The following is a 14048-nucleotide window of genomic DNA, read 5'->3' as shown; positions in this document are numbered from 1 at the left end:
TTTACTTGCTGCTTTCTGACTCTGCTTCTTTACATTATCAATAAACACAACAACTGAGGAAATCCCCACTTTAAGCAGTGATTTCAGAGGGATCTACAGCCTGAAGCAGCTCTGCTGTCATTGTGGCTCTGTCTCAATTTATATCACTTGTCATTGTCTTGCCAGGTTCTGCTCTGCCAGCAAATTTCCTGTGAATTTGCCCAGATTACCGAATATCCGTCTAACATACTGCGCAACATGCTAGTCATAATCCAGATATCAAATCAGGAGGGAAAAGCGAAACAAAAACAAGACAAAAAATGTTCTTTTCTTTTTTTTTATGTTAGGATGTAGGATCGAGGGTTGTTGGAGGGCGAGAGGTGATGTCCCCATATGTGGACGCCAGGTCCTAGGAGGTTAAGGTGAATGGCTGGTTTCTCTCCTGTCCACAAAATGCTTAACCAGAATGTAGGGAAAAATATATTTAATGCGCATGCAGTAGAATTTCAGCAACATCCACAATCACGTAAAGTCTGTGCTCGGACCGTTGTCGTGGTTGTAGCCGGGTATTGTGTACAGCAACCGTGGAGAATAAAAGATGAAGCTGAAAAGCATGAAAATGTGGACGGGTCTGCCATGTGATGATTACAGTCTGAGATTTTTTTCTTGTTCAGCTCTGTACAAGAAATGAATTTAGATTTTTGCATAAAATTGCAAAATCCACAAAAGCGAAGTGAGGACAAGTAGATGGTGTGCTTCCATTTCAGTTTTTCTCAAAGTGATGGAAGAGAAAAAAACAAGGAAACAAGCAAAAACTCAATAGAGACAATATTAATAGAGGCAAGGTGAGGTTTAAAATTGAACTCCACGTGCTTACCGTACTCAGTTAAAGGATGAATCCTTCGCTCTCCCCAACCGGTTGGGGAGCCTGGGGAGCCCTCCCTGAGCCTGGTTCTGACGGAGGTTTTTTCCTGTTAAAAGGGAGTTTTTCCTTCCCACTATCGCCAAAGTGCTTGCTCATAGGGGGTCATATGATTGTTGGGTTTTTCTCTGTATCTACTGTTGTAGGATCCACCTTACAACATAAAGCACCTTGAGGCGACTGTTGTTGTGATTTGGCGCTGTATAGATAAAACTGAGTTGAATTGAAAGTCAAAGCTCTTGTTTGCACAGCTGGCAACCCCAAAGCAATAATTTTAAAGAAAAAGTTCCTACTTTGTCCTTCTTCAGCTTAATACTTTCTATCACGTAGGACTTTCCTTTTTGTGTTGTGAAGCAGTGAAAACTAAAAACATTTTGAAATGTTAGAGAAGAAGCATTTCTGAAAAGCACGACACTCTGAAGATCCAGAAATGATCCAGTTTGATTCAGCTCTACAGATTCCATTTCTGTGAAGCCCACGATGCAAAACTAACTGACTATTCATTATCTAAGAGAAAAAAAGATCAAAGTTTGTCATTGGGGTATTGTGACCATTATATGCTGATTTTACACTTGAAAGTTTACCCGAAAAGATCCTTTTCGGGTAAACTTTTTTTTTTCCACTGAATTGTCAAAAAGGATATCAATAGATGTTCCTCTAAGTCAGACGCATTACTCTGACAGATTTTGCTGTTGAAACTGATACTGATGCTCAAAAATATAGAAAGAAATCACTGAATAAGATATTGTGTGTGAGGGGTATGGTGAGAACACTTCTCAGATTTGACTGATCTTACGGACTGACACTGTTTAATTTCCAATTTCAAAGAAGTGGGGGATAGTGAGCATTTAAAACCAGCATTGTCATCAATTTTATACTACTAAAAGTAAATAAAGTAAAAAAAATCAGAACAAATACACTTGAGAAGCCACGGACTGGAAGCTTCCTGTCCTGGCCCTTTTATTTTTCTTACTCTTTCATGTGTGAGTGTGCCCTGTCCAGATGAATCTCTCTCCACTCGGCTGGATGTGTCACTTCCTGCTCTCTGCGGTTGTCATGGAGAGGCCAGGCCTCCAGCGATAAAGAGCCATCTGCCGTCAGCATGACCACCTACAGCCCAACCGCCATCACAGCAACCGTGATTGATAGCCCCCAGAGAGTGACAGAGTGAGTGGAGAGAGGATAAGATAAAAAGGGAGGAGAGAGAAGTGAGGAAGGCAGGGAGGAGGGGGAGAAAAGAAGTGGAAGACAGAGTGGGTGTGAGAGAGGAGGAGAGAGAAGAAAAAGAGGGAGAAGGAGGAGGATAGAGAAAGAGACAGGTCCAGATGTCCCCCTGTTTGCTCTGGGGTATTAAGTTTCTCTCTCTCTGTTTCCAAGGGAGACAAATGGCTGAAACGTGACATTGGGAGCCAGTGCATCAATTGCCCGTGCACACACACACACACACACACACACACACACACACACACACACACACACACACACACACACACACACACACACACACAGATGACTGTATGTATCTTTGTGAGGACACTCATTGACATTATTCCTTTTTGCTGCTACTAACCCTAAAACCTAACCATGTGCACAGCCCTAACAATAACCTAATTCTAACCTTAGTCACCAAACCAAGTCTGAACCAAAATGTCCTTGCTCTGATGGTCGAAAACTCAAACTGGTCCTTGTGCAAACACACAGACATACACACATGCATGGAGAACAAAGGTGTGCATCGAACCTCACTTCCTCCTCGTGTCTGTGTCTGACATAATGACAGTTTTGTGCAACAAATATGTTTTTCTGAGTTCTAAAATGTTTCTGTCAAAAAATTAATGTTTCCCGATTGATCCATCCATTTTCTTCCACTTATGAAATTCAGAGTCGTGAGTTGGCTGGAGTCTATCCCAGTCAGAGGGGAAGAGAAAGGGTCCAGCTCGGACAAGTTGCCAGTCTATTGCTGGGATAACACAGGGACAACATTATTGATGCAGCAAATTTACAGCAAATTCAGAATAATCAATTAACTACTTGATTTGGATTTTGTAGCTGTTTGTGGTCATGGACCAAATTTGAAGGCAGGGTGAGTGGGGTGTAACTGAGCAAGCGTCCCAGATTTTAAGCCCTATGGGAGTGTCGCCACAAGGGTCGTGGGCCCCCTGTTGATCCTCTTCCTGATCACACGAGCCATGGTGTAAAAACGGTTGTGGGTCACAATCAACCAAGAGTTGGTGCCCACTCACATCCTGGGCCATTTGACCTCAGTAAATCACATGATAAGGTGGGGCTCTTGGGGACACTCCCATAGGGCTTAAAATCTGGGACTCCACCAATTGCTCTTAGAACTGAAGAAGCTGAAACGTCTTCAAGGAAACTTAAAGAAGTCCAGACGCTTTTCTTTCCAAGCTCCTTAGACAATGAAGAGACCCATGGGAGGCCCCGGGGCAGACCCAGGACACGCTGGAGAGATTATATCTCTCGGCTGGCCTGGGAATGCCTTGGTGTTCCCCCGGATAAGCTGGAGGAGGTGGCTGGGGAGAGAGAGGCCTGGGCTTCTCTGCTTAGGCTGCTGCCCCCGCGACCTGGCACTGGATGAAGTGGAAGAAAATGGATGGATGGATGAGTTGAATTGAATACTGGAAGGAAGGGTTAGTTTGTGTTGTAGGAGACCCCGGGATAGACCCAGAGCTTGCTAGAAGAATTATATAGCTCATCTGGCATTCCCCAGGAGGAACTGAGGTCCTCTCCTCTCCAATGTCAATCAACTGAAGAGTTGCTGAGAAACTTCATTCTGATGGAGGGTGAAGGACCACTGTAATTTCTGAGTAGTGCTCATAACTTGGATAAAAGTGTGTTCACTACAGTGAGATTTGTATTACATTTGTAGATTTTTGAGTAGCTGGTTATCAAATAAAGGTGATAAAGGTGATAAAAATTAGAGACGCGTATGGATGATGGTATGTGCGTCTGACACCAGAGCTTAGGGCTTACATTTCACACAGCAGTCTCGTTATTCTACTTTGTGCTCTAATTTGATCCAGTTCAGGAGTTTTGTGTCCGATTGAGAAATTCCCGTAAATGGACTGGTAAGACGAGCAGCCAAACCAGTGTGAAACAGCTGAATGCTTTCCTGTAAACATTCATCTGGCTGCATTACCACAATTTTTTACTGTGACGACCTTCAGCTGTCTGCGGTGACTCATGACCATTTCAGCAGTATTATCTAATAATTCATTTTAGATTAAAACAGAACAATGTTTAATGTCTCCTCATCACAACTAAATCTGTTATATATATGTAACTGTATCTGTGTGTGTATCTCAAAGAGACCAGTTTGATTAATTCCTCATGTATTTCTGAGTCTGGTCTCATTCTGTTCCATTCAGTTCATCTCCTCATCTGAATCAATAGAGATATGAGTCAGCCCTGTGTGGTCTGCAGCGGAATACAAGATTCTCACTGGGCCGGTGTCTGTGTGTGTGTGTGTGCATGTGTGTGTGTGTGTGTGTGCATGTGTGTGTGTGTGTGCGCGCACACACATGTTTGATCACCACAAACTGGAGAAATATGACCCAGAGTGTCTGGGGTCCATCCATTTCAAGCAGTGGCTGCTGATGGCACCATGTCAATCTGTCACTTAATAACTCTGAGGTCATCACTTACCTCATCCTGACATCAAGTATCAATTGGCTGAAAGAGGGGTGATGGACTGATGAAAGAGTACACAGGTGGAAGGATGGACAGATGGATGGATGGATAGCCATCTGAAGGTGGAGGTAATCACATTCATATAATTTGGTCATTACATATAACTTCATCAGTGCTGCAGTTCAATCGATAATTACGAAGGCAAAGCATTAAATGTGACATTGAAGGCACGTGAGATGTAGTTTTCATTACTATGCTGACTTACACATTCACTATACTTAACTACAACAACACAGAATAATTGCATAACAATGACTGTTGTTTTACAAGTACAGACTGATGTAGCTAACGTGACCTTACCTCAAAATCACTCCACATATTTGGAAGTAGGTGAAGTGCTATAGCATGGTTAGTAAGCTGCATCCATAAGCTGTAATGATGCAACACACACAGAAACATACTAATTAGTGCTGAGTGATAAAGTACTAGAATTTCGCTCACAAAGACTGAAGCACAAACTACTTCACAGCAGGCCATATCATTTTTCAGACACAGAACAATGTGTCTGCATATTATAGCTATGTACTGTCACAAGGGGGCAGTGTTGAAAATATGTGGACCGATCGATAATGTGCACTATTATTGTTTAAGTTTCTGCTGTTGTTAGTTCTTTAAGCTTTGCCCTTACTTACTTTCATAGTCCCTTACCTGTTCAAGCCAGCTTTTTAATGAGTCAGTAAATCTCTGGGCATTGGTGGCTGAAATGGGAACAGACACGTAATGCAGGTAATATACATACATTTTCTACACGGGTTTGCATCAGACTAGGGGAGCTGGAGTCCAGTACAATAGACAATGCAGAACTGAGAGAGTTGAAGGATCGGCTCTTCCCCAGAACTGTTTTCTAATATAAAGAGTCAGTGTTTGTTTGTTTTTTGTTTTTTTTACTGGGATCCAGTATGACAGCATCATACACACTGATTTGAGTGTCACTGATCCATGTATATGGGCTGTGTGTGTGCCGGTTCTCCTGCTCTCTCTTTTAGCTCACTGACTAACGACCTACACCCACTTCACCCTCCAACCATGTGTCCCCTCCCCCTCACCCCAGGACTGACTGAAGAAAATGGAGGAGGAACAGATCAGGCACAGATCTGTGGATCATCAACATCACTGAGCACACATACCAAGGAGGGAGGGGCTCTGAGGTCATCACGAAGGCTACATGTTATCAGTCAGCTGGAAATGTATACAGCTCTATGAAATTTCTTTCTTTCTCCCTCCCTGCCTCGCTCATTTCCTGGAGCTTAAATCAATCCCAGCATGCACTGACAGGCAGGAAGGCCACTGTTCAGGCACACAGAGCTAACACAGATAGACATGTATCTCTGGAGAAATTAGCATCTGCAGTCCACCTGACGTTGTTTAACTCATTAAGATGGACAGATTCTGCATTGGTAAACAAAAAAGAAAAGAAAAAAGCGCACTGCCTGTCATTTTTAAGGCAAATGCTTTGTATAAATGCTTCATTTTCAATGTTTTTTTCAGATTGGTCACAGTGTACAGCAGGTTTTACTCCTTATGTTTAATAGCTCATTTGCATAATGGCAGGAGATCATACTGAAAAAAGAGGAACTTAGGAGGCAGTGGTCCTATCATAAAACTAAGGCCCTGTCATAAAACAACACAAAGATATGTTAATGTGGGCTCATCAACCTGAATTTCAAAGGATAGGGTTACTCAAAAGATAATTACTCTAGGTTTGCCATTTTGGTTTTATTTGTGTGCTATACCCTCAGTACTGACGAGCTAGCTGACTAAAATAGAAAATGAATGCTGGATGAGTTCAATTTAGCTGCATAGTTCCTAAACCAAAAAAGCTCAAAACAGCTGTTTGAAACAGATGATATCATATTATATACTAAGATTAAGTGTTGTGATGAAGTTTAAAGGGATTCAATGATTGTAAAGTAACAGAATTGTAAAGGTTACTAATGACCCGCTTATGACCTCCGACAGTAAACTCACCTCTTTGCTTGTCCTTGTAGACCTACGTTCAGCATTTAATACCACTGACCATAATATTTTACTACAGAGATTAGAACACACCATAGGTATTAAAGGAATTGTGCTACATGGATTAAATCATATATTTCTAATAGTAAATGAGGAGTATTGTTTACACGGAGAAGTTAGTCAGTGTGTTCCACAGGGTTCTGTGCTTGAACCAATTCTATTTACATTAAACATGCTTCCCTTATGCAATATTATTAGATGGCACATGCTATGCAGATGACGCCCATCTTTATCTATTCATTGATGACACACACCAATTACTTATACTACAGGCATGTCCTAAAGACATTACGGCCTAGATGACCTCTAATTTCTTTTTCCAAAATCAGAAACATTTGGGGTTATTCTATTCAGCCCTAAAAATTTTAGAAACATGGTGTCAAACATGGTGACCTTGGCTTCAGCAACACAGTTTTCTTTTCTTTTTTTGGTTTTTGGGTTTGTTTGTTGTTGTTGTTTTTTTTACCAGGATATGTCCCTCAGTGTGCATATTAGTGATGTTGAAAAACTAGTTCACACATTTATTACTTCAAGGCTGGACTACTGTAAATACTGTAAATCATCGTTATCAGGTTGTTCTATATTTCCACGTATTTCTCCCATATTAGCTTCTCTTCACTGGTTCCTGTTCAGAATTTAACTTAAAATCCTGTCTCTCATACACAAAATATTGAATAGTCAGGTCCCATCTTTTCTTAAAGACCCCATAGTACCATATCAAACTGAAAGAGCTCTTTGCTCTTAGATTCAGGCTTGCTTGTGGCTCCTAGGATATTTAAAAATAGAATAAAGCCTTCTTCTCTGGAACCAGCTCTCAGTTGTGATTCAGGAGACAGACAGGCTTTCTACTTTTAAGATTAGGTCTTAAAAATTTCCTTTTTGATATTGCTTAAACTTAGGACTGAATCAGGTAAACCCTCCCTGCTCAATCCATTAGGGGTTTCCCATGATTGGATTGAGCATTTCTTCTTCACGCCTATTTCACTCTCCATGTGTTTATGCAGCACAACTGCATATAATCATTATATATTAGTATTTCATTTTAAACTCTGGGGCTGCCTCCCACGTGTATCTTTTATCCTATCTCCCTTCCATTTTTCTCTTTCCCCTCACACCCAACCAGTCATGTCAGATGACTGCCCTCCCTGTGCCTGGTTCTACTGGCAATTCCTTCCTGTTAAAAGGGAGTTTTTCCTTCCCACTGTAGCCAACTTGCTCATAGAGGGTCATGTGATTGTTGGGGTGTCTTTCTAATATTTTAGGGCCATTACCCTACAACATGAAGTTCTTCGAGGTGACTGTTGTTAGACTGTCACCTCAGAGGTGAAAGGGCACTATATAAATAAAAATTTGATTTAACAGAAAAGTTAGTAAAAGTAAGAGAAAATGATCATAAACAACTACTCAAGTTGTGACATGAAACTGGAAGTCTAGATTATACATCTATAATTTTTTGACAATATTTATTGTCTATATCATACACTATATTGCCAAAAGTATTCACTTACCCACCCAAATCGTTGAAATCAGGTCTTGACCGCAAAATCAGGCGCCTAGGCATGCTTCTATGAACATTTGTCAAAGAATAGGCCACTCTCAGGGGGACTATGCTGTAGAAGCTGAGCTTCATTCACCTATTGTGAGTAGCACATTCTTTAAAATGAAAAAGTAACGCCTCTGACAAAGTAGTGATGTCCTGAAGTTCTTTCAACATTGTCCAGACACCATGTGTAAAAAGGCTGAGGTTACATACTGTGGAACATCAGTTAGCGTTCCTTCTGACTCAAGAAAGCAAATAGAATTGCACCTTCAAATTTGCATGATGTATTACTCTTTTTTTTAAAGTTCGTCACTGGTCACTGGATTGCTTCTAATACTGCATTTGTAGACTTCATGTTGATACACAGTGAACATTTTCCCAAATCCAAAGGGTAAAAGGGTACACTTTATGTTCAAGGCTGAACCAGTTTGCTTCCAAATGTAGCTTTTTGAAAAAAAAATTTTAATGCTCGTTTTTGGACATATAGCAAAATGTTGTTGATACAGCCAGACTGTCAGAGGCTTAAATTATAATATTTTGAGAAAACTGAGCATACAAATGCTATAACAAAAAGAAGAATGAAGCAAACATTTATTGATATCAAATGACATTAGATATTGCTACAGTTTTAGAGAGTGCTGTGGTCTTCATGTGTAACTGGCAGGAAAAACATCACTAGACAAGAAATTGATAAACACATTTGTAGAATCCTGATTTTATACTAAAATGAACTACATTTGACAGTGCTGAAGTTACAAGTCGTGGTTTAAAGCTAAATAAAGTGTAAGAGTCTGATGGGTGAGTGATGAAATGATAAAGTAAGTCCGGTTAACGAACAGCCCATAGAGCGTCAATATGGCTAACAGAGTTGCCACATTAGCTGAACGCCTCCTGTAGAGTTCATCAAAGCAGCACCTGGATTAAAGCTACGTTCACCATCTGCACTGGGCAACAGTTGTCTAATGAACTCATCCTGGATACGCTCACTCATACTGTAAGTCTATCCCTCTCTATTCTTCTTCATAAATACACACGCTTATATGCATCCACTGCATCCATCATGCAATGAAGGCTCTGTTATGACACACATTAGGAGATCCTTAATGAGATGCAGACAAAAAGAATGACTCGTACATTTGAGTAGTCTAGTAAAATATCGTTTTGAGTTTGTTTTCCACTGCAGACAGTGACTGGTGCCTGCGGGACTTGGCTCACAGTGACCTCTACCGGACGACATTAAAACTGCATTTAATATTAACGGTATTTTCTTTCCCTCTCACTGATATGGGGTTAGTAACATGAGATTCTACACTTTTGCTAATCATTTTTATATCATCACTGTAACCGCAGAGTAATGCAAAAATGAAAAAAAAAATTGTGGAGCTGAAAGACTGAGCTAAAATTTATGACCCTGAAATTGGTGGACATTTAGCGTTGTGTCATCACAATTATTTCTGCATTTGCCTTATGGATGGCTGCATTCCCTACAGAAATAATTAATTTGGAAAGATCTCTGGCTTCCCATTTTAGAACTTGTGCCTCAGTTTCTCTGTCCCTGTCTTCCTCTGTGCATGTCACCCAGAAATCAATCTCAGTACACCATGTTAAAGGATCAAATTCCTAAAATACATTTGGAGAGGAGAAGCGGCTTCCTGAAGGAGACATAACCAAGACTGCACAGGGCATTTGCAGTGTTTTTACCTGTGACTCATGAAAGAGGTGTGACACACTGGCCGGGTTTTACAAATAATGATGGGAGGATGACTCAATTTAAAAAAAAAAAAACTAAAAAAAACAACTAGTGCTTTTTATTAATAAGTTGCTTTAATTTTTTAAAACTCAAATCAGATAGTATGTATGTACCCCTAAAGACAGAGGTTGAACACTGTAGCTCTTGACATCTGAGACCATAAATACATAAATAGACTGTAAGAAAACCGTGGATAGATGATGTGGCTGTGCAATACATTATACTTAACCAACATTGCTTTAAAGTGAAGCTCAAAGGCAACAAATTGATTGATTGATTGATCATACTTTATTCATCCCGAGGGAAATTGGGTTAAGACTGCCAGCCGTGCCAGCGCCATCTTACCCTTCCGACCATACATACATTACACAAACATCAGATGGGGAAGACAGGTCAGAGGGGTGTAACATGAAAAATGCACAACATGAGGAAAGATAAGGAGAAAAAATAACTTCCCCCCCCAGACTGAGCTCCAACAGGGAGATCAGTTTGAGAACAGAAAAAAACACCTCTGCACATAGCACATGAAAACTCTTAATACACCAAAGAAACACATGGCAAGCAACAGGGATGGGTAAAGGGTGAGAGACAGCCAGTGTAGACAGTGCATCCGGGCCTGCAGCATAAACGCTGGTCTCCTTGATCCACCGTTAGCATCGGAGGGGAATAAGCATTGAAGGCGTTTGGAGGGGGAGGGGGGATGAGTGTATATCTGCATTTGTATATATATATGTCTGTGTGCGTGTGTGTGTATGTGTCCAGAGTTCAGCTGAGACAGTGTCCTTCGCCCTGCCAGGCTTAGTAAACAGTCTTCCAGCCAACCCAGGTGGCCTTGCATAGAATGGGAAGAACAGTCTAAACACAGTCCATTATCAGGGTGTTGCTGTTCAGCTCCACCCTTGAGACCGCAGCTGGCGCCAAAGGGAAGCCTCATTTTGTGGAATGATTGGGAGGGACTAAGATATTTGGTAAGTTTATTAAGGGTATCCAGGCCTGTGATGCTTTAATTCAGCCCATTATTCTTCAAATCTGTCATTTCCCAATCCTTAGGATAGGAAAAAGTTTTTGTCCCTTTGAATTTCTTAGGTTTTCCATATTTTTAACACTTAAACATTTCAGATCATCAAACAAATTTTAATATTAGGCAATGATGACCAGAATAAATACAAAATGCACTTTTTAAAACATAATTTTATTGTTTAATTCTTAAGGGAAAAAGCTCACAAGGGCAGAGAGAACCATGGGCTCAAGAACTTGTGGTCATTAGCCTCCTCTGCAGGAGTCCAACCCTGAACCACACTCATGTTTTACAGTCTGAGTCGCATCATAGATGCTATTATACCCAGCTGCCGTAAGATTGTCTGGAAGTGGAAGTGTCTGCATCCCAACTAAAATTAACTGAGGCAGCAGAAAAATGCAGCCACTTGAGGAGAAGCATATTTCCAACCCAAGAAAAGACCTGCTGCCTTTGCGTTAGCAAGCTTTATATCAAGGTTCGAGTGAGCGGCTGGTGTTGTTTTTAGTAAGACCAAGGTATTATCCCTACCACCACATCAACCTTATGATTGTGCCATAGATCCTTTCCCAGGTACCCCTTTGCCACCTAGCTGGCTTTACAACCTGTCTCGACGGGAAAGAGAGGCCATGGAAAACTATATTCAGGAATCACTGGCAGCCGGCATCATCCACCGCTCTTGTTCACAGATGCAGGTTCTTTTTTCGTGTCCAAGATGCTTAGCATGCTCATTCCATATCCAGTGTGTGCATCCAGTGTGGGTGTCCAGTGTGTTTACCCACACTGGATCCAGTGTGGATACTAGATGTCCACACTGCCAGACGCAAAGGCCGAGCTGCTTGGCCTATGCGTCTGGTGGGGCCTTGACCAGGGTGCTGTGTATATATGTTTGCTACAAAGTCACTGTGGTGTTTCAGTTGCACTGTCTCCTCACGGGGTGTCTTAAAGAATATGTAACAGAATGGAGAGAGAGTCTCGATATGATAGAGAACGTATGGTTACTCTGTAACCTTGGTTCTCTGAGTGAGTGACTATCTCTCCAGCTTCAGGCCGCTCAGAGACATGTTTCGATCAAACTATCACTGGTTTCACATCTGAACAGCTGTTTTATGCTTAAGCTGTAGGGCGTGGCTGAAGCTGGGCCATGCCCTGCTATGATTCCAGCTCGTGCTCAGCTAACCTCTAAAAATACTCATGGTCAGCCCAGCTAGTTGCAAGAATACCACACAATCCTCAATATCAGAGGCACGTTACAGCAGTTCTTCCCAGTCCTTTCTCCAAACACATCACGTCTTTACAAAGTTGTGCACTGGAAATGTGTAAGCTTCAGGCTCAGTCAACACTCTCCTAGCGTGGACAACCTGTGGCCAGATGGGCCACTTTCTGCTGGTCCTCTTGTGGCACGCCTCCCAAAGAAGAGCTGTCTCTTTTGCCTCCCAAATGGCTCTTAGTTTATTATCATCTGTAGCCTCATATTTTAGCTTTACTTGGCAAATATTGTGTGGTTTTTTCCCATATTACTAACATGCCAATTTGTTTGTTGTGATTTATTATCAGCCAGACTCATATTTGCTTTAAATGACAAATTTATTTAAGACGGAGTGATTTATCTAAGTCTGGGATGGTATGTGTTAACGGCCGCTCATAGATCCTACCTGCCGGATCTTCTTTTCATTGATATCGCTGTTATGACTGATGAAGCCGAGCTGGTGAGTTTCTGTGTTAACCAAGTAACGTGTTAAAGCTATAAATATGACTATTACTAAACTGTACTGTCATTAATAGTGTTGCTTTGTTAATGTTGTATGGTTGTTTTATTTTGTGTCTTTCAGTTGATTACCTGGCATCTGTAAAGGCACGGTTACTGTACTGGTGTTAGTTTATGGTTGTGGAATAAACTTATAAAAGGCAGCAATCAGATGTCCGAGCCTGAGTACGACACAGTTTCATCAGTTAAAACACACCCTTACGGTGGGAGTTTGCTAAATTAAAGGTAGTTAACTTAGTAAAAACCGTACAGTAATCAACACTTAGCCACCCCCCGCGACGGAGAAGTGGAGGAGGGTCTGTGTCGACTACGGAGAATCCAGCAATTAGACGGAGCCCGGCCGATCGTCACGGCCGATCGACACGGCCGATCGACGTGCCTTCGTTCTCAAAACACCGTCAAGCCCTCGTACGTGAGAGACTGTGTGTGGATTTCTTTGCTGGGACTATTAGGGCGCTGGCATAGGATAAGCCGGCCGCCGAAAACGAACTTTTAATTCAGTTACTAGCCGCTAAGCGACCGGAAGTGGGTCGCCGCCATCTTTGTTGAGGGCAAAGGAATAACGCCGGTAATAAACAAGAAGGAAAAGTCAGTATGGCATCCCGAGAAGAATTAAAGAAAAGGCGGTCCTCTGCGCAAGCAGTTTTTACTAGGAAAGCCAATTCCATTGCCTTTAACATTGACCTTCTGACTGAACATGACCTCATGTGTGAAAGTAGGACACTCAAAGACAGTTATAGTGAGGTTTGTGATAGCAGTTTTGATTACATCGCTGCTATGGAAGAAGAAGATGCAAGTGGGCTTGCAGCAGAAATAGCTGAGGTGGAGAAGAAGCTGCAGGACTGCCGCTCAAAATACCAGACCACAGAAATGAAGCTAAAGGAAGCGTCATGGTCTCGTTGTGCATCAGGTCAGTTTGACAGTCTAAGAGTTGACCTAAAAGATATGATTAGCCAGGTGGAAGCGCTCAAAACGGGTCAAATAAAACAGGATCAGTTTGATTCAATGCTCCCTGCTGTGGAAGGCCGAGAGGAAGCTCTGAGTGAGTTTGTGCATAAGTGGGATCGTTATGTTCCAGAGAAAGAAGTGAACGTTATGCGAGCTTGTCTCAAAGAGTTCAAGGAAAGGAGGAGAGTGGCTATGGTGATGCTGGCTACCACCCTAGATGGAAGAAGGAGATCTGGGTGTGGCGACCTTAGAAGCAGGACTAGCAGTGAAGGTGAAAGCAGTGATGAAGGTGGCGCTGACGGTGGAGTGACGACCAGCACTAGCAAGCCCAGTGGGCCCGCTGCGACCGGTGGAGATGATGGCCCAGCGCGTGCCAGTGGTGCGCTAGATGCTGACGTGCAC

This window comes from Diplotaxodon limnothrissa, linkage group LG18 (assembly GCF_057381915.1).
Source record: "Diplotaxodon limnothrissa isolate DT_005_m linkage group LG18, D_limnothrissa_male_GT1.1, whole genome shotgun sequence".
In the NCBI taxonomy this organism is placed as follows: Eukaryota; Metazoa; Chordata; class Actinopteri; order Cichliformes; family Cichlidae; genus Diplotaxodon; species Diplotaxodon limnothrissa.
The sequence above is the reverse complement of the archived record's forward strand: the minus strand, read 5'-3'. Positions refer to the sequence as shown.